The sequence below is a fragment of the Culex quinquefasciatus genome, chromosome 2 (assembly GCF_015732765.1).
Source record: "Culex quinquefasciatus strain JHB chromosome 2, VPISU_Cqui_1.0_pri_paternal, whole genome shotgun sequence".
Lineage (NCBI taxonomy): Eukaryota > Metazoa > Arthropoda > Insecta > Diptera > Culicidae > Culex > Culex quinquefasciatus.
Genome location: NC_051862.1, coordinates 32,034,245 through 32,058,869, shown reverse-complemented (window position 1 = coordinate 32,058,869; position 24,625 = coordinate 32,034,245). Strand labels below are relative to the sequence as shown.

Below are 24,625 nucleotides of genomic sequence, written 5' to 3'. Positions count from 1 at the left end.
TAGACATACCGAAGGCACCAAAAAAGTGTTTTTTCGGATTAAAAAATACAAAGATTTAAATTAAAAAAAAACCGATTTCGTAGAGTATTGTTCATATTAAAAATGTTGATACAGCATAGTTAAATTAAATATTTTTTTTCAAGATTCATGATCATTTTTAGCAGAGCATTTGTTTAGAAAGACAAACGAAGTGTGTTAACGTAATTTACAATGATTTTTATTAGTTTGTTAATTTGTTAGTAAACGTCATGAAATATTTTATAGATATTGACTATAAAACAATTTCTTTGTTAATAATCAAATATTTGAAAATAACGTTAAATGCGAAAATCTTAGTTTATAAACTTAAAATAATAATGCAACCCACACTCGATTATCTGAAAGCTTGGCAAAATTTCACTCCGGATCAAAGAAGCTTTTTATTCATTGTCTTATTTTTATTTTCCGTGTCAGAGGTCATACTACTCTACCGTGATTCAAAAGTTCTAGATCCAAGATGGCGGTCAAAATGGCGCTGATAAAATATTTCAATATTATCCATTCAAAGTTGACTTCCAATTTCTGGGGGTTACAAAATTTCCGGGAAATTATCAACAAAATAAAAAACAAACAGTAATTTTGTTTGTAGAATTTTTGGAACCTTTGACGCCCATGCAACACAGAAAAAAAGTTGAATTTTGGAATGTTGAAAATTTGGTAGGTTGAATATTACCTCTTTTTTTGAGTAATATTACATAAAAAATGTGTAAAAATGTGAACCTGATGAATATTCATTAAAAACTGATGAAAATTAATCATTTTCTAGGATAAAATTAATCATTTTTTTAGACACCAAATCGGTCACCATTTCCTGATGAAATATTACCATAATTTTTTTTTCTGTGTAACATTTTTCTTAAAAATACGCCATTTTTAAAACTTAAGCATTCGCAATCGTTAGAATTACTTAACAAATGTTTATCTTGTTATTTTTTTAAAGAAAAATACAATACTATGAAAGTCTTTTAACATTTCGTCTTTTTTTTTTGGAAATTTGATTGAAAAAAATGGCATTTAGAATTAATTAATAGTAGTTTATGCAACAAGTTGCAAAAATAAGATTTTTTCAGCACGAGTCGTACATTTATCCAACGAGGTTCACCGAGTTGGATAAATACGAAGAGTGCTGAAAAAATCAAGTTTTGCAACGAGTTCCATACAACATTTTTTGCAATTCCGGAAAACACCCATTGCGTGAAATTTTAAGTCAAATTTTCATGTATTTTGTCAATAAATCGTTAAAATCAAAAAAATGTTGAAAAGTGTTACTTTTTGATACAAGTGCTGAAAAGTTCAACTTTTCAGCACCCATTTCAGTGCTGAAAAGTGTTACTTTTCAGCATTTATCTTGAAAAGTGTTGCTATTCGATTCTGTTATTTTTGGTACAGAAAAGTAGGCTATTTCGTCGTTCAAGAATGACAGGAAAAGTAAGTAGTTTCACGACGGAATTGCAAAAAATATTTTTTAGCATTTTGTCAGATTGAGGGTAAAACAGGTATTCGCCTACTTGATGCAGCATTTGACGTATTGATCACAGGTTAAACTAAATCTTACTTTTTTCAGAAATGTTTTATTCAATTATATTCAAATTTAAAATCATAACTCCAATATTTCAAACTTATGTGGAATTTCCCGAGGATTCCGAATTTGTCGAAATTGAGTCCAAAAAGTGCCGTCTTTTTGGCCTTCACAGCAAAAACTAACGTAGTAAAATATTCGTTACAGAAAAATCGTAAAACTATGAGAAAAACTGTGATTGGATTAAAAGTTAATTCCATAGGCTTATAGTCCGTGAAATTTCCAATCTTTTGACCTGTGGGAGTATGGGTGTTGGACGTTGTTGCAAAAAGTTACTAAGGTTTTAAAAAAATCAATTTTTAACAGTAATTTGCAAAAGCTATGAGAAAAAGTCGAACCAATCCTGGATATCTATAACACATTTTGAAGGGTTTTAAAAGACCTTTCGAATGCATCTAAGAGAGTTGGAATTGATGAAGTTTTACGGAAATGTGAGCAATTTCAAGATTTTTTATGCTTTTTGGACCTCAAACTGCAACTCAAACGTTTTACCCCACTTCCCTTTGTCGTAGAGGGCTCATATTTGGCATGAGTTCATCTTATGTATAGACAAACAAATGCTGAAAGTTTCATCCAAACTGGAGCACCTCGATACGACCTGTTTCACATTGGAGAAAAACTCGCTCTTAATCAGGAATAATAATAAATTTAATACAGCTTTATTTTTGAAATTGAAAAAAAATAGTTTCAGAATTACATCTCAACATTTTCAACAGAAGACAAAACGCGTAATTTTCACGCCTGATTCACGTTTCCTGACATCTCACTTCGTTCGCCAACAATGTTGTCAAAGGGCTCGTTCCTTCCAGAAGGAGGCCAAACTGAAAATCCTCCAAGATCGCACCGTGCCCACAACCACAATAATCATCATAATTTCGTCCCAGATCGCTGCAAAAATACCAACGGCGCAGTAGAAGGTGATAATTTTTCCCGCGACCTGTGATTTGATGATCTTTGGGGCCGCACAGCACACAAAGGGCTCTCGTTACGTCCCCCCCCCTTTTCTGGGAGGGTAGGATATCTCTTCACAAGGTTGGTTGGTTGATGAGCTGAAGACATAATTTGCTGCACGATCCGCGCGAGATTGTCTTCGTTCCGGGCGATCGAGTAAGGTGTAACTGGGGCAATTGGGGCTAACTGAGATGAGGTTTAATTTGTTCTACTGATAACTCGAGAGGTGGAGTTGAGAGCTGAAATCTGAAGGACCATTTCGACCCAAGTGCCCCCGCAGCTTAGTCAACCGTGGCCCCAATCAACCAATTTGTTGCACATGCACCCTGGCCATGTTCCGCAGGTTTCAGGCCTCCCGCCTCACAATTGAATTCCTTGTTTGTGCTCTCTCCCCCACGGTTCCCTGGGCAACATGATTGATGATTATGATTCGCACCACGTCGACCGGTGTGCATGGGAAAAGTGCCACTTTCCGCAGGGTGCAGAGATCCAACAGGTCCACCCAGGTCCCATACAATGTAGCCTGCTGGGGAGGTCTCTCCCTCGATATTACTCATTCCGGCCCGTGGAGGTAAAGGGCTCGCAAAAAATGATTGGCGTGGTTGTTTTTGCCCACCTGTAATTCACAGGTCATTCCGGGTTTGCTTAAGGTACAGACGCCACCGCCACCGCCGTCTGATGTTGGTTGATGAAGGGGTTCGAGTTTATGAATAATTGAGATCGGGGTCGGGGATAGATCAAAGGGCACGCCGGAGGGATGGATTGGGGCCTTGCGATGGAAGTAGGGCAAGATAATTTTCAGAGTGATTTAAACTTGATGTGTTTAAAGAAATTGACTTACTAGACAAGACATACTTTCAATGGATCCCTCAAGTCCAACATAAAACCTTGAAATTTGCACAAAACTTACGAAAATTTTAATGCACTTCCCTGTGCGACCATCATCACCATTGCAGACTGCTAAGACTGCATCGTTAACTCCTCCTTAAGGAGAAACAAACCCCGATGGAAATGCGACACCTTCCACCGTAACTCCTCTGAACAACAACAGCAACACCAACCAACTTGGTGCCAACACAGAACTCTATTAAAATTCCTTACCTTTTATAATCTCGCGTAGAAGATCTTTCGCGTTTTCTTCTGCCTTTGTTCCAGTGTTGCCAGCAGACTGTGATTACAACAAAGTCTCTCTCTCTCTCTCAACTGCTCATCTTCCGTACAGCTGCAGGTTGCTTCTGCCACTTCCAGGTCGTGGAACGGTGCTCAGGTGACGACGCGGGCTTCTCGCTGGGCTGCTTGGTGGGACGACGGCGACGGACTCCTCCAAGGTGTGCTTGTATTCCATTATGTTACAATTAGTCGTCACCTGAAAAAGGGCACAAAATGGAAAACGCGGGGGGGAATTAGAGACAGTGGGCACTGGAGGAACTGGTTTATTGTGTTTTGAAAAGGGCATTACAAATCGTTTTAGGGTAAATTCTATCAATTCAGGGCACCTGAAAAAAAAACAATTGAAAAAAAAATTGGGAGCCAAAAAAATTCAAAATAATAAGAAAAAAATCTATTTGACAAAATTGTTTGACAACGTTTTTTGAAGAAATTTAAATTTGTGACGGCCTAACCATTTGAAGAAAACCTAAACACAAACGGCAATATATGCACGTGCGTTTCCCCTCTTAAAAGTGCATACAAAAAGGTGGAGCCACACATCGCCCCATACTATCTGGGCCGCGGGATCATCGTGGACCACCTTAAGGACAAGGACAGTCGAGTCGAGGGTGGTCCTCCGTGGTGAGGTGAGATCAGGGGAGCGCGAAGGGGTAGGAATAAATGTATTATTTAAGCATAAATTTATCGATTCACTGAACAAGGTGTTTTTTACTGCTGCAGAATGGCAGAATAATGTTCCAGAGCTGGTGGTAGTCGAAGGAAGGATTCACCGTAAGGAATAGTGGAATTTAATGGCAGCAAAAAGGATGTTGGGTTTTCAGGTATTTTAATTCTGAAGTTCTTAATATACATAGTATAATTTAAAAAAAGTTTGTGTTTCATTTTTGTTACATTTAATTATCCAAAGTTTTTTTTTCCTATTTTTTTATAATGCTAAAAACTTGGTCTTTAAACTTGGCATGTCATTGCTTCAAAATAATCGAATTTAAAAACTAGATGGTAATTTTACATCTGGGATTAGTGACAGATTTTGCGTCACAAAGAATTTGCAATTTAACATCAGGAACTGGTGAAATATTCCTCAATTTCTATTGAAATTCTCATTTTAACACATTTTTAAAAATAGATTTTCTCAAAAAGAATTACTCAAAAAAGGAATATTCAACCAACCACAATTTCAACCTTCTAAATTAAATTTTTTTCATTTTTTTTCTGTGAGATTACAAAATGTGTTTGCTGATTAAAATAAATTGATATTTATTTAACTTTTTCAATATAAAAAAGACTATTTAAAACTTTTTTTTTTTCAATAAAGAAAGCTGATTTTGTGTAATGCAAATTTGAAAAGATTTTTTTCTTTTTTTTTTTTTTTTGAGACTACAATAAAATTTTAACTCAAATTTGTGGTACCTCAGCTCAAGCTTCAAATCTTGAGTATAGTTTTAGGATATTAATTTGCTCCAAAAAACTACCAGAACTCGTGAAGACATGACTATTGATATTAGTTAGTTATGAAGTTTGATCATAATCAAGAATTAATAATTTAAAAGATTTCTAGATATAAAAATATGTAATGTTAAAACCAAAAAAAAATTCAATGAGTATTTAAAATGTCTCATATTAGTGATTAACTACATGTTCACTAATCAATTTTTTAAGTTTTTTTGTTTTAAATAAAATATTGTCCATGTCAAAAAGCAAGGCTCATAAACATTGGAAAATCTCTGGTTTGAAAATTCATTGATGTTTAAAAAAGTATATTTGACATTTTATCACAAATTTTACATTATATCCCATTTTTTTTTTGTTTTAGAATTTTCAAGACATTTTTAAGGTACTTAAAAGTAATCTTTTGCACTAGAGTTAAAGATGATGTAAAAACTAGTATGGAAAACATGGTTCCAAAACCCTAAATGGATAAATAACTGCTGCAATCTGATTGATAAAAAAGACTCAACATAGGATTTGTAAGAGCGCCTTGAGATGAGAAAATAGAGATATGGATGGGCATACACGGAAGTGGAGTAAGATTACAGGTACTCTCTAAACACGAACGAAGAATTATCGAAAGATATCTGCTCATAAACCTTCCATGCTACAAAAACTGTGTATGGGTAAGAGGTGGGCCATCCAAGGAAAACATGCTATTCAGAAAAAAACTGTTTTCGACAAAATTATACAAATATTTTTTAAATCCAAAAACAAAGTTGCGATGGAAATGATTTCAAAACTTTTTCATAGTTTAGACATTTGAAGTTATTTTTTTGATGGATTTGTTTTTTTTTTCAAAATACGAAAATTAAAAAAAAAAACATAGTATTTTTTGAAAGAATTGTATTGCATATTTTAAAAATTCGAATAATTGGGAAAAATACGGTAATTTGTGAAAATTTTAGTATTCATCAAAAAACAATCACTTCGTTTGATATCCATATTGCAAATTATGAAAATTTGAGTACTTACGATAAATATGGTATTTTGTGAAAATTTTAGTATTTTCCAATAAGGCCGCTGCAATTTTTTTTTAAGTTTATGTCCCTCGGCTCTGACCAAAGTCGAGGGGGGGGGGCAAAAAAATAAAAAAATATAAAAATTTAAATAACAAGCCAAGGTTTTAACATTTGGATGAAAAAAGTGTTTTAAAATGACAGACGTACAGTTGCTTTCCAATCATTAGTTTTAAAAATATCGAGGTATTGACGGATTTTTTTTTCGCAAAAAAAAATCATGGGACTGCACATTGGTATTTCATGAAAATTTAAAATGTTTTCAAAGGAGTTCAAGCATGCTAAATATGATCATAAATGCGAGAAAATGCATTTAAACTGGTTTTTAGTTGATTAAACATTGATTTTCATTATAATTAAAATTTTTAAAATTTAAAATTTTTTGCCCCTCGATTATTCAGGCCAACTTTGAAGGGGGGGGCGACATAAACTTTGAAAAATATTTGCAACGGCCTAAAAAACTATTCATGTGAAAAAGTGAACAAAATTTCGCTTCGTTTGATACCCATATTGCATATTTTAAAAATTTGAGTATTTTCGAAAAAATACGGTAATTTACGAAGAATTCAGTTTTTAAAAAAAACTTAAAAAAGCATTCTTAATTTGGCTTCGTTTCATATCCATATTGTTTAATTTTAAAATTTGAGTTTTCGAAAAATACGGTAAATTGTAAAATTTTAGTAATTTCCAAAAAAAAACTCTTATAATGTAAAAAAGTAAACAAAATTTCGCTTCGTTTGATAACCATATTGAAAATTATAATAATTTGAGTACTTTCGAAAAAATACGATATTTTTTAACAATTTTGGGAAATATTTTACTTTGAAATTTAGCAAATTTTCAAAAATATATATTCTTATTACATTTAAAATGCTATGGTTGAATCAAGTCGACATTATAAATATTTTAAAAATGAGTTATCGTCCATTATCGGCGATAAGCTTATCGCCGATAGAGCTATCGAAATAATTATATCAATATCGTTATCGTTATCGAGCCTCGATAATTTTTACGTTAACAACCTTGAAAAACATAAAATAAAATCAAATGTTTCAAAATTTTAATGGTCTTGGAACAAAACACGAATTTATTTTTAAGTTTTTGTCAACATTATGGAATCAATGCAGCAAAAAAAATCTGTTTAAACAATTACGAAAAAAAAAACTTTTCTGTCCACTCAACTGTACCGTTTCCTCATGTGAAACTTCTTCTCGACAAATGCACCTTCAACCCTCTCCAGAAAATCCCCCTCCATCGTAGAGATTCAATACAAAAGCAGAAAAAAGCAGCTCCCAGGAAGACGACGTTCAATTTACAATTTAAAGTCTTTTTCGCCATGCCCCCTCTCACAACCACACCACTTCTCGTGTACCCAGTGGTGGGGAAAAATAGCATAACGAGTGTTGCTTCCCTTTTCCAGAAAGTTGTGTGGCAGCAATAATACACACCAAGGACAAGAACAACTGCCACAAAGGGTGTGTGGTGGGGGGAACACGGCAAAGACTCGAAACGCACAAGGAAAAACGCGCCCAGATCAGCGAAGAAAAATCAGCATATTTATTTTTATGCCATTTTTAGTGCGATCCAGAAATCGATCGGCAGAAATTGATAGCCTTTGTTCTGGAGTGTTGGAGATTTCTGCTCGTATTTTTTCCCTCTGAAGTGTAGGGTAGGCGATGGTATTTTGGGATATTAAAAAAATACAAAGAAAGTCACTTTAAATTAAAAGCAAAAAAATATGTAAAAAAAATAAGTAAGACACCACCAACTTAACCAGAAGAAGAACAAGCTTTCCCGACGTTCAAAAAAACTGACCACACATTCGTGCCTTTTTCTTGGTGCTCTCCGCGGGAAACGCCGGCAGCCAGCAGACGACGACGTCGACGGCGAACTGAAATCGATCCGGCGTTGGATGCTGTGGCGAGGACGCAATAAATCTTTAGCTCCTAGCAAGCTAAGAAACGGAGCGGGCTTTTCTATGCTGGTTTGCTGCTTGTTTCCCCTAATAGAACCGAAGCAGACTCTTTGAGGTGCGTGACATTGGGAATAATCGGGATCAACACTTCAGCGAATTACGGAAGGAGGTTTTCGAGGAAATCGTTGAGCTGGTGAAAAATTCGTGGAGCTTTTTGTGGAAAGTCTATCACATAATAATGTGTCGCATCGCTTTTCGATTATATACTGTACTTTTTCTGTTTAAAAGTCTATTTAACCTTTAAGAGCGAGTCCACGAACAGGGCATACCCCTTTGTTTGAGACGTCGTTTGGACCTCACCAATCTGCCTGAAATTTTCAGGGGTTGTTTGTACATATAAAACTAGCATCTGGCCAAAATATGAGCACTCTAGGTAAACGGAAAGTGGGGCAAATCGGGACACAAAGTTTGAAGTTTGGGATGCTCTACCCTGCATTTTGTTGCATTTTTTAAGTCCTTTCAGATGCATTTTGAATTTTGGAATTAAATTGAATTTTGCCCAAGTTACAGCCTTTTTACGATTTTTGAGGTTTTTGAACCTTCAAACTTTGTGTCCCGGTTTGCCCCACTTCCCGTTGACCTAGAGTGCTCATATTTTAGCCAGATGCTAGTTTTATATGTACAAAAAACCCCTGAAAATTTCAGGCAGATTGGTGAGGTCGATGCGAGATGGGTATGCTTTGCTCGTGGACTCGCTCTTAATTCGTTAAAAAGTGCAAAAAAGTAAGTTTTTTTTTTGTAGAATTTAACTCGTGTAAATTTGAACTTTAACAAATCTTATAAAGTATAAGGCTAAAAATATCAATTGAATAATGCTAATGTAAACTTGTCAGATGGCTTACTTCCACCCCCAATTTTTTTTCGATTTCTTGTTCAGGAGGTCATTTGGCACAAGTTTTGTTTTAAGGAAAACTTTACTTCTCTTATTTATGTTTTTCTCGTTTCATTTTTATTATTTTATTTTCTTTAATCTTTTTAAGTTTATGTTTGTTTCTGATAGTATAATTTGATTATAAAATTACCATTTATATTACAAACATTTGAGGTTATTAAAAAAGGAAATGTTAATGGCCAGGTCGTGATCTTTATTCTCTCGGATGGCGCTGCTCAACTGAGGGTGCAGCACGTATTTTTTTTATTTAGCAGTCTATGTGTTTAAGAAATTTACAACTTCAGATATTTGTTTTCTCAATATTGAAGAAACTTCAGAAAATCAAGTTTGATTGTGATTGAATAATTCAGAAGTCAAATACAAAATTCACATCAACAACTTCAACACACTTTATTTGTCTTTTTGATTCTAATAAATCAAATTGTGTTTCGACCACGGCCAGAGTCGAGAGACAAAAACTTTGAAAAATATTTGCATCGGCCTTAAGTAACACAAAAAAACTCTAAAGCGAAATAAGATGTTTTAGTTTTTTTAGTTTATCCGATCAAAAAAAGTTAAAACAGCAAAGAATATGTTAAAATTTCTATTAAACCTCATTGTAAAAAAAAATATTACATATGGGAATGGGCACATCTTTAATGTAAGAAAAGGTGTAATTTTACCTTTTAAAATTAGCAATTTTTTTTAATTTTTCAGTCTAAATTGAAATTATATAACATCATTAAAAAGGTACAATCAAACCTTCCAATTTTATACCTTCTCTACATTTTTTGCAGTGCTTATTTATCGTTTAAAAAAAACTATAAGATTTTAATTCAGGAAAATATCCTTTTGAATATCCTTTTCAGTTGAAGAAACTTAAATTGACTTATAAAAATTTGAATACTGGAATTAAGCTAACCTAGAACTTATTTTGAAATTTTTGAAACAAACAGGCATAATAGAGCAATTCCAGCTCAAATCAGGAATTTTGCTGATACTTTTGTACCCGACCCTCTCCGATTTCAATGAAACTTTATAGACATGTTATCCTAGGCCTATATAAGCCATTTTTGTGCATATGGAGCAAATAGTACTCGAGAATAACATTTGAGAAGGGCGTAAGGTATTTAAATATTTTTATATTCTGTAATTTAAAAATTACTGTATCTCGAAGCCGTTGCGTCGTATCAAAAAGTGGTCAAAAACAAACTTGTAGGAAATTGGACGGACTTTCTGAAAAAAATACACTGAAACAAAAATACACGCCACATCTATGACATTTTTTGATTTTTAAGTCTAAAACTTAAATTTGAAGGTGATGTCACGATTTTTTTTCGTTCAAATTTTTTTAAGAAATAGCCTAAAATGTTACTAAAAGACTGACGAAAAATGCAGGATGGTATGTCTCTCCTAAAAAAAAAAAAAATCATTTACTAAAACCGTTTTGAAAAGTGGTCTAAAAGTCAAAATTTTTAGTGGGTAGTGGGAATCGATTCTCCAGACAATTTTACATGAAAGTCTTCGTATTGACCATTGTCCTATGACCAATCCTTGGGAAGATACAGCGGTTTTAAAAATAAAAATGTTGAAAAAACGGGATTTTTGGTGGTTTTTGACAATTTCTATATGACAGACTTGGTTTTTCAGTCTCGTAAATATTTTTAACGGAAAGCTCGTCCAATTTCCCGTAAGTTTGCCTTTGACAGCATTTCAATTGGATGTAAGGGCTTACAGATATAAGCTTAATTACATTGCTTATAACTGAAAATAGAATATTTTTTTCAGTGTGGTAGAAACCAGGATAGTAAATTTGATTACGTAAATATAAAAACGATATAAATCAAAAAGCTGTCAAAGGCAAGCTTATGGGAAATTGGACGAGCTTTCCGGTAAAAATATTTACGAGACTGAAAAACCAAGTCTGTCATATAAAAAATGCCAAAAACCACCAAAAATCCAGTTTTTATCAACATTTTTATTTTTAAAACCGCTGTATCTTCCCAAGGATTGGACATAAGACAATGGGGTAATTCTCCGCCAACTCACACAGCAGTTGCCCCGACCCCTCTTCGATTTGCGTGAAACTTTGTCCTAAGGGGTAACTTTTGTCCCTGATCACGAATCCGAGGTCCGTTTTTTGATATCTCGTGACGGAGGGGCGGTACGACCCCTTCCATTTTGAACATGCGAAAAAGAGGTGTTTTCAAAATTTGCAGCCTGAAACGGTGATGAGATAGAAATCTGGTGTCAAAGGGACTTTTATGTAAAATTAGACGCCCAATTTGATGGCGTACTCAGAATTCCGAAAAACGTATTTTCATCGAAAAAACACTAAAAAGTTTTAAAATTCTCCCATTTTCCGTTACTCGACTGTAAAAATTTTGGAACATGTCATTTTATGGGAAATTTAATGTACTTTTCGAATCTACATTGTCCCAGAAGGGTCATTTTTCATTTAGAACAAAATTTTTCATTTTAAAATTTCGTGTTTTTTCTAACTTTGCAGGGTTATTTTTTAGAGTGTAACAATGTTCTACAAAGTTGTAGAGCAGACAATTACAAAAATTTTGATATATTGACATAAGGGGTTTGCTTATAAACATCACGAGTTATCGCGATTTTACGAAAAAAAGTTTTGAAAAAGTTGGTCGTCATCGATCATGGCCGTTCATGGTCACTCGCGACAGACACGGACGACGAAACAAAGAGAAACGCAAAAAGTAACTTTTTCAAAACTTTTTTTCGTAAAATCGCGATAACTTGTGATGTTTATAAGCAAACCCCTTATGTCTATATATCAAAATTTTTGTAATTGTCTGCTCTACAACTTTGTAGAACATTGTTACACTCTAAAAATAACCCTGCAAAGTTAGAAAAACACGAAATTTTAAAATGAAAAATTTTGTTCTAAATGAAAAAATGACCCTTCTGGGACAATGTAGATTCGAAAAGTACATTAAATTTCCCATAAAATGACATGTTCCAAAATTTTTACAGTCGAGTAACGGAAAATGGGAGAATTTTTAAAACTTTTTAGTGTTTTTCGATGAAAATACGTTTTCGGAATTCTGAGTACGCCATCAAATCGGGCGTCTAATTTTACATAAAGTCCCTTTGACACCAGATTTCTATCTCATCACCGTTTCAGGCTGCAAATTATTGAAAAACTCTTTTTCGCATGTTCAAAAATGGAAGGGGTCGTACCGCCCCTCCGTCACGAGATATCAAAAAACGGACCTCGGATTCGTGATCAGGGACAAAAGTTACCCCTTAGGACAAAGTTTCACGCAAATCGAAGAGGGGTCGGGGCAACTTTTCCCGATTTCGTGTGAGTTGGTAGAGAATTACCCAATGGTCAATATGGAGACTTTTATGTAAAATTATCTGGGGAATCGATTCCCACTACCAGTTTTTAAAAATTTTGACGTTTAGACCACTTTTCAAAAAAACAGTTTTAGTAAATGATTTTTGTATTTTTTTTTGGAGAGACATACCATCCTGCATTTTTCATCAGTCTTTTGGTAACATCTTAGGGTATTTCCTCAAAATTTTTGAGCGAAAAAAAAATCGTGACATCACCTTCAAATTTAACTATTAAACTTAAAAATTGAAAAATGACAAAAAAGTGACGTGTATTTTGTTTCAGTGTATTTTTATCAGAAAGCCCGTCCAATTTCCTACAAGTTTGTCTTTGACCACTTTTTGATACGATACAACGGCTTCGAGATACAGTAATTTTTAAATTGCAAAATACTAAAATATTTAAATACCTTACGCCCTTCTCAAATGTTATTCTCGAGTACTATTGGCTCCATATACACAAAAATGACTTATATAGGCCTAGGATAACATGTCTACAAAGTTTCATTGAAATCGGAGAGGGTCGGGTACAAAAGTACCAGAAAAAATCCTGATTTGAGCTGGAATTGCTCAATAACGAACGAAGATGACTTTATAGCTGTCGGCCACCATTGCTAGTACCAACCACTAGTGTCTTCCTTTTATCTACAAGGACTTCGCCGCCCTGGGCTCCTAAGTGTATGAAAGTATGGCACGGAGCGACGGCGCCGAATACCCATATTTACACAAAGAATTTAAGAGCGCCCGCCGTGGGAATTGCTCAATAAATAACTTATAAAACTAAAATACATGAATAAATTAAAGTTCCATTCGTTGAAAAAAAAAAACATTTTGAAAACAAATGCAATGCAATCAAATAAAAATTAAAATTTTAGATTCAAATCATTTTTAAATCTCAAAGACAAAAATTATTACAGTCCAGACTCGACTATCCGATGTTTCGAATATCTGAAGTGAAATTTTGCCAAGGCTTTCGGATATTCGAATTACAAAAAAAAAAATATTTTCGTTTTTCTATTTTTAATTGTTGAGATTAAGTATGACCCCTAAACAACTTTTAAGTGATTTAGAATTTTTAAATACAAAATGACGGCCAAAATGGCAGTAACGACATATTGAACAAATGCATTTTTTAATTAATTAGGCAAATCAAACAAGCAAATTTTTCTAAAATGGGAAGAAATAAATTTACTTCATAATGTTTTAAGTAAAAAAACTAAAAAATAAAATTACCTTCGCATAATCAAACTTTGGAAAATCAAAACTTCGCACAATCGAGGCTGTAATAAATTTATAAACTTCACAAAATGTTATGATTTATCGTCCACAAACAAAAAAAAAGAAAATAATAATAAATATAAAAAATTTTGATACTAAGAATTTTTTATTTTGATTTAAGCACCTGCGAAATGTTTTAACTTAAAAAAAAAACATTTTTAAGCTAAGCTTAGTTATTGCCTTCCGCTTTTTTATTCATTGAAATTGAAAATTAAAATTGATTAAGATTGAATGTTCAAAATTATCAAGAAAGTTTTAAAAACGTCTCAATATTTCGTGTCATAAAATTTATTAAAAATATAGCCAAATAAAGTTGCACCATTTCATCAAAAATCTCAAAATTTACACAGTATTGAATTGGAATCTCGACTTCAATCTGCACGACTTTTTCTTCACACACTCTACTATCTCTCTCTATCCCTATCATCCCCAATCCCAATCAGCGATCGGCTTCACTATAAAGAAGCATCATAATCCGATTCTGCCAGATTTTAGTTATCTCGCCTCTCACCAAAATGTCGTACACAACACACCAAATGCCAAGATAATATATGTTAAGGTGTTCACTTTTGTTGATTGTGATTTGTTAACTAGTTGAAATGTTTCAATTCTTTGAGAAAAAGTTATCAAACCTTGATTATTTTTTTTATTTTCACCTTATCACCACCATCTTGACGCGACGACCACGAAATCCGTCCATCAGGAACCAAAAATCATTCGTTCAATAATCGAGACGACACACACACACAAAAAAAAGCTACGATTTAAATCCAATTTGGCCTTATCAAAAGCGATGTCAACATTTTCAGTTTCGCCTTCACCATGACAACTCTTCGCTGGAACTTCTTCTTTAAAGTTGGATGCTTCTCGCCACCGCCGGTTGGGTCATGTCGTCGACACAAATAATAATTTCGATGATGATGTTGTTGATGTTTTTCGAACGCGATATTTGGAGACACTCTGCGCGGCCACTCGCTGCCGAACTGTTTTGCTACTGAGACTTGTTCTTATTTTTTTGTTGATGGTATGAGAAGGTTACACTTGAAATTGAGAATCGGATTGGATTTCACAGAGTTTGGTCCCCCCCCTTCTTTTTTGATGAGACATCTTTCCGTTGAAGTCTATTTGATTCTGTTCCGATGGAATTTCTTAAAAAGTGTTTTTCTCGGGCAATCTGGGTCAACCTCGACGGTTAGGACGAAGAGGCGGCAAGGAGGTTGGAAGGGGGTGGGTTTTATTTTTGATTGGGTCTTTACCGAGCGCAAGAAGATTGCCGATCTGGGTCTGTCTGTTGGGTGATGATGGCATTAAAAGTTCTGTGACGAAACCCTTATTATGAGCGAACGACCCCGGCTGTTGATTGAGTTGGACGAAAATGTGGAGCATTTTGGAGAGGAGGAAGGACGCAATCTTGTCAAACATGACCGGGGACTCTGGTATCAGTCAAAGTATCGGGTAAAGCCTATGCGAATCTTGTTTGTTGAATCTGTGGGAAGATTGTTTACAGACCTGGACAGTTGCTTTGGTGATTTTCTGCTACGATCTTTTGAATTCATCTTTTTGAACTCGATCAATATCGAAGCCGATTATGTGAAGGACTTTAACTGATTGTCTACAAGCTTCAACGGTTAGTTGGCTACAGTTTTAAATTATGAGGACACCCTACTGGGTAAACAATTTTGAACAGCAAGTACTTTAATGTTGAAAGTACTCTTTTTGCAAAGGAAATCAATAACATAACGAAATTAACCTCTAATTCCATTACATAACAAGATACTCAACGGGGCATAAATCCATCACCCACTCAGTCAGGTTGGTTGGAACCGTGCGAAAAGATCGTTCACGCGCCCCGCGTGGTCTCAAATTATAACATATATTTTAAACCGATACTTTGACGACGCTGGCGGCACCATTGGCCACGGGTCCATCGACGAGTAGTATTGGCGGTGGACATACTTGAAAATCGTGAGCCTCTTTTGAAAAGCCCGCTTAGCGATAGCTTAAGGCCCCTCTGTCACGGGTCTCGTCTCGATGGGTTGCTGTTGCAACGGGGTGCACAGTGAGGTTGAAACTGACTTAAATGTGATTCAAATGCTTATTTTATTAAAAATTACAGCAAAAAGAATAGAATAGTGAATGAATCTTTACCTCAAAGTATCTTATAGAAATCTATTCTTTATCTAATTTCGACAGAGAATTTTGTGCTAAATGCTGAAGGCAATATGGATCTCAAACTTTAAGGTTTTTGATACTGAACATATAAAAAATTATCTCAAAAGTTTTAGCCTCAAACTTAAAGTTCCAATCAAGTTTGTACCATATTTAGACTTCAAAATAAAATGATTAAATCAAACAGTAAAATATAATTTAAAATGGCTTTGTTAAAATTCTTTTTCATATTGGTCATGTGTAACATATTGCCCCTCACTTTATCTGTAAATTTGTGAAAGTAAAGCGTTAAGTTTATTTTAAATTATTAAAGCGAAAAAAAAACATGTTAGGAAAACAAAACAATATCTCGGGCCCATAAAAAATTGTTTTAATTTGTTTAATTTTGTTTAAATTTGTTCAAATTTGTTTAAATTTGTTTAAATTTGTTTAAATTTGTTTAAATTTGCTTAAATTTGTTTAAATTTGTTGAAATTAGTTTAATTTTGTATAAATTTGTTTTAATTTGTTTAAATTTGTTTAAATTTGTTTAAATTTGTTTAAATTTGTTTAAATTTGTTTAAATTTGTTTAAATTTGTTTAAATTTGTTTAAATTTGTTTAAATATGTTTAAATTTGTTTAAATTTGTTTAAATTTGTTTAAATTTGTTTAAATTTGTTTAAATTTGTTTAAATTTGTTTAAATTTGTTTCAATTTGTTTCAATTTGTTTAAATTTGTTTAAATTTGTTTAAATTTGTTTAAATTTGTTTAAATTTGTTTCAATTTGTTAAAATTTGTTTAAATTTGTTTAAATTTGTTTAAATTTGTTTAAATTTGTATAAATTTGTTTAAATTTGTTACAATTTAATTAAATTTGTTTAAATTTGTTTCAATTTGTTTAAATTCGTTTAAATTTGTTTAAATTTGTTTGAATTTTGTAAAATTTGTTATGATTTGTTGAAATTTGTTGAAAATTGATTAAATTTGTTTAAATTTGTTGAAAATTGATTAAATTTGTTTAAATTTGTTAAAATTTGTTTAAATTTGATTAAATTTGCATGAGTTTGTTTAAATTTGTTAAAATTTGTGAAAATTTGTTTAAATTTGTTGAAATTTATATGAATTTGTATGTATTTTTTTTAGTTCAAATTCTTAAAAATTTGTTAAAATTTGTTAAATGTTGTTAAAATTTGTTCAAATATGTAAAATATTGTTAAAATTTGTTTAAGTTTGTTGAAATTTGTTAAAAAATTGTTTAAATTTATAAGATTTTCTACAAATTTTATGTTTTATTGCTTAAAACTTTTTAAAATGTTAAAAAATTGTAAAAAAAGTTCAAATTTGTCTAATTATTGTAAAAAATTATTAATTTTTACATTGCTTAAAATTGTTTAATTATTTTTTTAAATTATTCCAAAATTGTTTCAAAATTGTTGAAAAATGGTTTAAAAATTGTTTTAAAAATTGTTAAAAATTGTTTTAAAATTGTTTGAAAATTGTATATATTTTTTTATTGTTTAAAAATGGTTAAAAAATTATTAAATTTGTTTTTAATATTGGTTAAAAATTGTTTAAAAATTGCTTGGAAACTGTCTAAAAAATGTCAAAAATTGATTAAAAACCGTTTAAAAGTTGTTTTAAAATTGTTTAAAAATTGTTTAATTTTTTTTAATTGTTAAAAAATTGTTTGAAAATTGTTTGAAAATTGTTTGAAAATTTGTTTAAAAATTGTTCAGAAATTGTTTGAAAATGGTTTAAAAACTGTTTAAAAATTATTTTTTTAAATGTTAAAAAATTGTTTTCAATTTATTGAAAAATTGTTTAAAAATTATTTTAAATGGTTCAAAAATTGTTTAAAAAAAGATAACCGTTTTTAAAATTGTTTCAAAATTGTTTACAATTGGTTTTCAAAATTGTTTAGAAATGGATTCGAATTTGTTTCAAAATTGTTTAAAAATAGTTGGAAAATTGTTTAAAAATTGTTATTTTTTTTTATTTAAAAATTTAAAAAAAGTTTAAAGTTTTTTAAATGGTTTCAAATTTTTTTAAAAATTGATTAGGCAGGTACAAATATTTTTAAAAGTTTTTATCAACCCCCTTCAAATTGGCCCGAAAAATCAGGGGGCAAAAAAAATATTTTTACAATAAACTTCAAAATTTCAATGAAAATTCAAGGGCAACCAGCTGAAATCAAATAAAAATACATTCTCCTGCGTTTAAAATCATTTTTAGCATGTTTGGGTTTTTTAAAAATTCTTAAGATTGTTTGAACATTTTCGATGCAAGATCTTTTTTTTTTGATACAATTTTTGTTTTTGTCAGATCTTAGATTTTTTGAAAACTAATGATTGCAAAACAACTGAACTAGTGTAAAATGCATTTTAAAACACTTTTTTCATTTAAATGTGAAGATTATGGCTTGCAGTCTTCCCCAAACATGGTACAGTTCTGCACCCGAGCACAAGTTTTCAGTGCGCGTGAACCTCAAACACGCTTCGTCGCTATGTTCGGGTTCTCGCCGAACGCTGCACCAAACGCGCACCCGGTGTAAACTTGATGTACAAAACCTCAGGTTTAAACGGCGTCCAAACGTAGATGATCGGATAGTTTGAATGTTGTAGTGTTAGATGTTTCATACATACAGCAGTCGCTGCTGTCTCGCAGTTGCTAGATTAATCTTTAGATAGGGTCTACATTCTGATATGGATAAGTGTATTTATATTCACTTAATATTTTAAAAAGAATACTTGAAGTAAATTTTCAGGCACTCCATATTTTTCCAACCATCGTCAAATGTTTTGATAAAAAAAATCAGGGACTGGCACTAAATACCGTAGTATCGTTATGTCCTGCTATTTCCATATAAACATGTTTATATATATTTAATGACACACTGTCGATTTTCGGCAGGGGGGAATATGGGCCATCTCAGTTAACATAAAATTGTATGGCCAAATCTCACCCCTCAAGCCCAATTTCTGCAGGGGTGACGGTATTCGTATATAATTTAATATGAAATATTGCCCACACGTAATTTGAATCCGACCCCTATTCTCAGCAGCCCGGGAACAAGTGGACATCTCCAATACAAACAGAGCGTACCTGTTTTCAGGGTGTGTGGGCCTAAGTTGGCGGCCTATAGGCCACCGACACCGACAGACGGCAATGAGGGCCTCGTCGGAGCTCGACCATTCAATACGTAACTCAAAATTCGTATGGGGAACTTTTTTTTCGTGACGGCTTTCGCGGTACGCTCCCTCAAACTGTTCTGGGATAATATTTGAACATGGCGTATGCCCAAACAAGTTTTTCAAGAAAATGATTCTGTAATGCTTATTTTGTCGTTTTAAGCCGAAACAAGCCAAAAACTATATTAATTTAAACAATTTGCCATTTTCAAATATTTGGCCAGATGATATTATATACGCGTATATGATATCATCTAGCCAAATATTTGAAAATGGCAAATTGTTTAAATTAATATAGTTTTTGGCTTGTTTCGGCTTAAAACGACAAAATAAGCATTACAGAATCATTTTCTTGAAAAACTTGTTTGGGCATACGCCATGTTCAAATATTATCCCAGAACAGTTTGAGGGAGCGTACCGCGAAAGCCGTCACGAAAAAAAAGTTCCCCATACGAATTTTGAGTTACGTATTGAATGGTCGAGCTCCGACGAGGCCCTCATTGCCGTCTGTCGGTGTATACGTGCAACTTAGAGAAGGGCAGTGTATTGGTAACACCAATATTTTCGGCAACGACGAAGTTGAATTCTCGAAGTTTACACCCGGGGTTTAAACTCGAAGTGCATGCACGGCGTGTAAACCTGAGGTGCGGTTCTGACGTGTTCGTGTACATGGAGGCATGTTCGCGTGCGAGTTCATAGGTTCGAGTTTACACACGACGATGGTGTTCGTTTGTGTACAAAAACCGGGCGCACGCAGACTGAACGCGGTGCAGGGAACACTGATGGCTTGTTATTTAAATTTTTATATTTTTTATTTTTTTTGCCCCCCCCCCCCCCCTTGACCTCGGCCAGGGCCGAGGGACAAAAACTTTTTTAAATATTTGCATCGGCCTTAAAATTGTTTAAAAATTATTTGATTTTTTTTTTTGAAAATTGTTTGAAAATTGCTTAAAATTGTTTGAAAATGGTTTAAAAATTGTTTGAAAATGATTTAAAAATTGTTTGAAAATGGTTTAAAAATTGTTTAAAAAAATAATCAAATTGTTTACAAATTGTATAAAACTGTTTTAAAACTGTTAAAAATTGCTTAAAAATTGCTCTTATATTGTTTAAAATTTCAAGAAACTTTTCAAACATGTTTTAAAAATTGTGTAATTTTTTTTTAAAAAATGGTTTAAAATTGTTTGATAAATTGATTCAAATTAATTGAAAAAGTGCTTTAAATTAGTGAATTTTGGAATAATATTGTTAGAAATTCAATTGTCTTTAAAAATTGTAACAAAAACTAAAATATGTTTAAATTTGTAATTTTTTTTTAAAAGCTATAATTTATTTAAAAATTGTACAGTTATTTTTTTAAATTGCATTTGTTTAATTGCATAAAAATGTAAAAATATAGAAGATTGTAAAAAGCTGCAAAAAATTTTACAAATGTAAAAAAATGTTAAAAATTTAAATCAAATGTTAATGTACTGAATCCAAGGAAAGACAGGAAAAAGATATTTATGACTTCATTTTCAAACCCACCGTGTCCAACCCTTTCCCAGCTCAGCCCACGAGTTGAAAGGGCACACATCCTCTAGAGTCACTTGCTGCACCGCGGCGGAGGTCCGGTGGCGAAAAAGGGCCTACTCTTCTCTGCGGCCATAAAACGACCCGCGAACAAAACTGACCCCTTCAACGCCGCCGGGTAGGTGTGCTTCGTCGTTGTTGTAGGCCATAATTGAATCACAAAAGCGCGCGCGACAAGAGGATTATTTGAATTTGAATAACGTGCCGCCATTTGCATAATGCTGTGCGAGTTGTACGAGGGCTTCATCCCATTCTCCAAATTGATGTCTAGAGGGGGCTGCTGGAGATTTTGGGCCATTAGGCGAATTAGCTTTTCCTCGGTAATGGGATTGGATCGCGCGAAGAATTGGTGTCAAAAGGCACTTCAAGTCCATCAACCTACGCCACCTGGCTTTTTAAAGTTGTGAATGACCTGCTTGAGTAAGGTGGAAATGTGAAGCTGTTTATCGTCAAGAAAGGGTTAATGCCGAGTCCAACTCGCTTGGCTTACATCTCCCGGAATTCACTTGTTGCCCGGAACATAACGCCACAAATGCATCGTTAGTCAGACATGCAGATCTTCAGCGAGGCAGACCACCCGGGCAAATTCTGCGCTCCACACAGAACTGCATTCCGGCACTCCCGGCCAAGGCAGGGCAGCTGATGCACTTGTACGTCGCTAAACTGGTTCCGAACCTCAATCCCAATCAGCAGCACGAACTTTAGCTTTGCGGTTTTCCCAGAGCGCGTTCTAGTTCAGCAGCAGCACACGTGATGTGTCTAAATCACTCAGAAGTTCCTTCTGGCAGACCTGCCCCTTTGGCCATACAGAGTACCAACATTCCACGAGGGCAAGGGTGATTGCGATTTGAAATCTGCTCGCCCCGCCGAGAAACCGAACGCGTTGCCGGGTTGTGTTGTGTGCATTCCGGTTTTAAACGGTCTCGGAAAACTCGAAACCGTCACTTTATTACAGCTGCTATTGCTGGGATTCGTTGCTGCTGCCACCACCCTCGGGGTCCTAATCTTTTTCTTTTCGCAAAAGAAGTTCATTGCTGGTGGAGGTGACGGCAGGGTTGGATTTGGAGATATATCGAACCATTCTTTTTAGATTATTATAAAAATATTTGCAGTGCTGCTTTGAAAAAAGAAACTTGTTGAAAACTAAAGATCTTTTTATAAATTTAGTAAGAAACTTTTTGTTATTTTGAAAACCGGGCTGACTTAACTGATAAGTGCGCAAATTTAATTGATTATGACAAAAAGACCATAAGTAAGGTTATTTGCAATGCTTCATTTTGAAAAATCAAAATTAAATTGTTTTCAATAAGTTTAATCACTTTTAATAAAGGTGTTTAAATAAGAGATTAACTTTACAAAAAGTTATCCTATTGATCAACACTCAGTTGATATTGATTTTTCCTTTAAAATAACAAATTTTGTTGCAATGCAAAACAAATTTTTCATGATCTTTTTTTTATAAATTTACTAAGAAATTTTTTGTAATGAACATAAGGCTGGTACAAATATTTTTAAAAGTTTTTGTCACCCCCCCCCCCCCTTCAAAATTGGCCCGAAAAAATCATGAGGCAAAAAAACATTTTTACAATAAGCTTCAAATTTCAATGAAAATTCAAGTGCAACCAGCTGAAATCAAATTAAAATACATTCTTCTGCGTTTAAAATCATTTTTAGTATGTTTAGGTTTATTAAAAAATCTTAAGATTTTTTGAAAATTTTCGATGCAAAAGCTTTTTTTTCGATACAATTTTTGTTTTTGTCAGATCTTAGATTTTTTGAAAACTAATGATTGCAAAACAACTGAACTTGTGTAAAATGCATTTTAAAACACTTTTTTCATTTAAATGTGAAGACTATGACTTGTTATTTAAATTTTTATATTTTTTTATTTTTTTGCCCCCCATTGACCTCGGCCAGGGCCGAGGGACAAAAACTTTTTTAAATATTTGCATCGGCCTAAGTTAATCCCAACATAAATCCTTTAGATCTAAAAATATTGTTGATTCTATTTAAACTATATTTCATAGTTTAGTATTTAATTTAACGGTTCTTAGAGTAACATTGTAAAAAAAAAACGATAACACAGCTAAAAATGTAGTAATCCAGCTGCGTGTAAAAGGCCTGGGTGTAAAATAAATATTGAACTATTTTATGCAATTCTATGTAATTTTACATCCCGAAATATGTGGCCCATCAGTATGGGAAACCTACTTGACCGAAATGTCAAACTCATATATGCGTTTATCTCTACAGCTTTTCATCGGTCTGATGGCCGAGTGGGCTAAGGCGCCAGTCCTTACTGTTGGTGCTTGGTTTGAATCCCGTCGGTTGCAACTTTTTTTGTGTTTGCAAAAACTGTACATGCAGTGTGTAATATTAAGTGTTTATTTTGACGAAGGTGATGTGCATGCTTTTGCATGCGATTTTACCATCGGATTTTTTGCTGTGAATGCAATCCATTTTTTTTATTGGAACTCATTTTCATAAAGAAAAACATCACACTTTCAGCGTATTTAAATAATATTTTTTATATATTTTTTTTCATAATTATAGTTTACAATCATTAAAACTTATTCATTTTTTCTTACAACTTCTTTTTGAGGTATTTAAAAAACTTAAGCTGTATTTTTCAATCTTTAAAAAAAATCTTCAATTTGCAATCCATGTTTCGATCGAGTCGTTAAAGCACACGCTCAATTATTAATATGAAGCATTTTTCACAATTTCGACAATCTAACAAAAAAAAACAAAATAAATAATAAAAATGCTTTTTTTTTATTTTAACACGTTATACGCTAGGTTATGAAATTAATGTTTGAATTTATAAACTTATGTAGGAAATTACTCAAAAAATGATGACAAAAATAAATAATTTTTTCAATTATAACTTGTTTCAATTATTTCCGTTGATCATTTATTTTTAAGGGCGTTATTTTTTAATAAAAAGACTGAATTATTTTTTTTACATTAGAATCCAAAATAACTCCATTGAGGAATAACTATTTTTGTATCAATTTATAAAAAAAAAATGTCCAAGACAATCTAAGCCCTTTTCAATTACAAACATTTTGAAAAACAAACTGAAAAAATCAAATATGGAGTGTTGAAAAACTAAAGTAGCAAATGTACATGTTTATTATGTAATTTTACCTAAATTTTCGACTTTTTGTGAGTTGAATTTTTATTTCACTTAAAAATAAGAAAGAAATGAAATGCTTAAGTAATTTTAAATATTATTTTTTGTTTATTTACCTTTTTTAAAAAATATTGATAGAATTTTTTTCTTAACAATGAAAAATAATAAGTTTACCTCAAAAATATGTAAAATTCCATAAGCAAGCTATTATTAACATATGGATGCATGCATTTGTTTTTAATTAAATTGTTACCTTTCATTATTTGCGCATATTTGGACAAAATCAATTTGAAAAATAATTTAAAATTTTATTTTTCATAAATATATAATGCATAATTTTTTATTATTAAGGGTACACAATGGATCATGGAATGTATGTGGATGGATTTTTTGTCTTAATTATCCAAAATGTTTCGATTTGATAACTCTCGTATTCTAGCATATTTGTAAAAAAAATGTATTTAATTTTTATTCTTCTTAGTAGTAAATATTTAAAAGCAAAAATAATAAAAAAAAAATCACTGTTCACTTTTTTGTTCAATAAACATCAGTTTAAATTCATTTGCATACGGAGCCTATAATTGCTAACTTAAAATTATTCTAGAATTACCGTATGAGTAACATATTTTTTATTTGATATTTTTATTCAAATTTACAAAACAAAGAACTGTTTAATAATCTGCAATTTTTTTGTTGATTTTTTAAACGACATTTGAAATGAAAAAAAAAATTGTATTATATTTTGTTTTATTTCAACAACATTTTTAGCCGATTTTAATGCATTTCCAGAAAAAATACAATTAAATAAAAAATATAAATATATTCATTACTTTTTATCTTAAATAA

The 24,625-nt window shown here is 32.5% G+C and overlaps 1 protein-coding gene across 1 annotated transcript in view; it reads right to left on the bottom strand.

Annotated features, from left to right (window-relative positions):
* LOC6040091 (insulin-like growth factor-binding protein complex acid labile subunit) overlaps nt 1-24,625 on the bottom strand; it is a 439,577-nt gene that overhangs the window by 122,284 nt on the left and 292,668 nt on the right. The window contains exon 3 of the mRNA XM_038252035.1: nt 3,671-3,935. The gene's annotated coding sequence lies outside the window, so the exon portion shown is untranslated. The remainder of the gene's footprint in view (nt 1-3,670; nt 3,936-24,625) is intronic.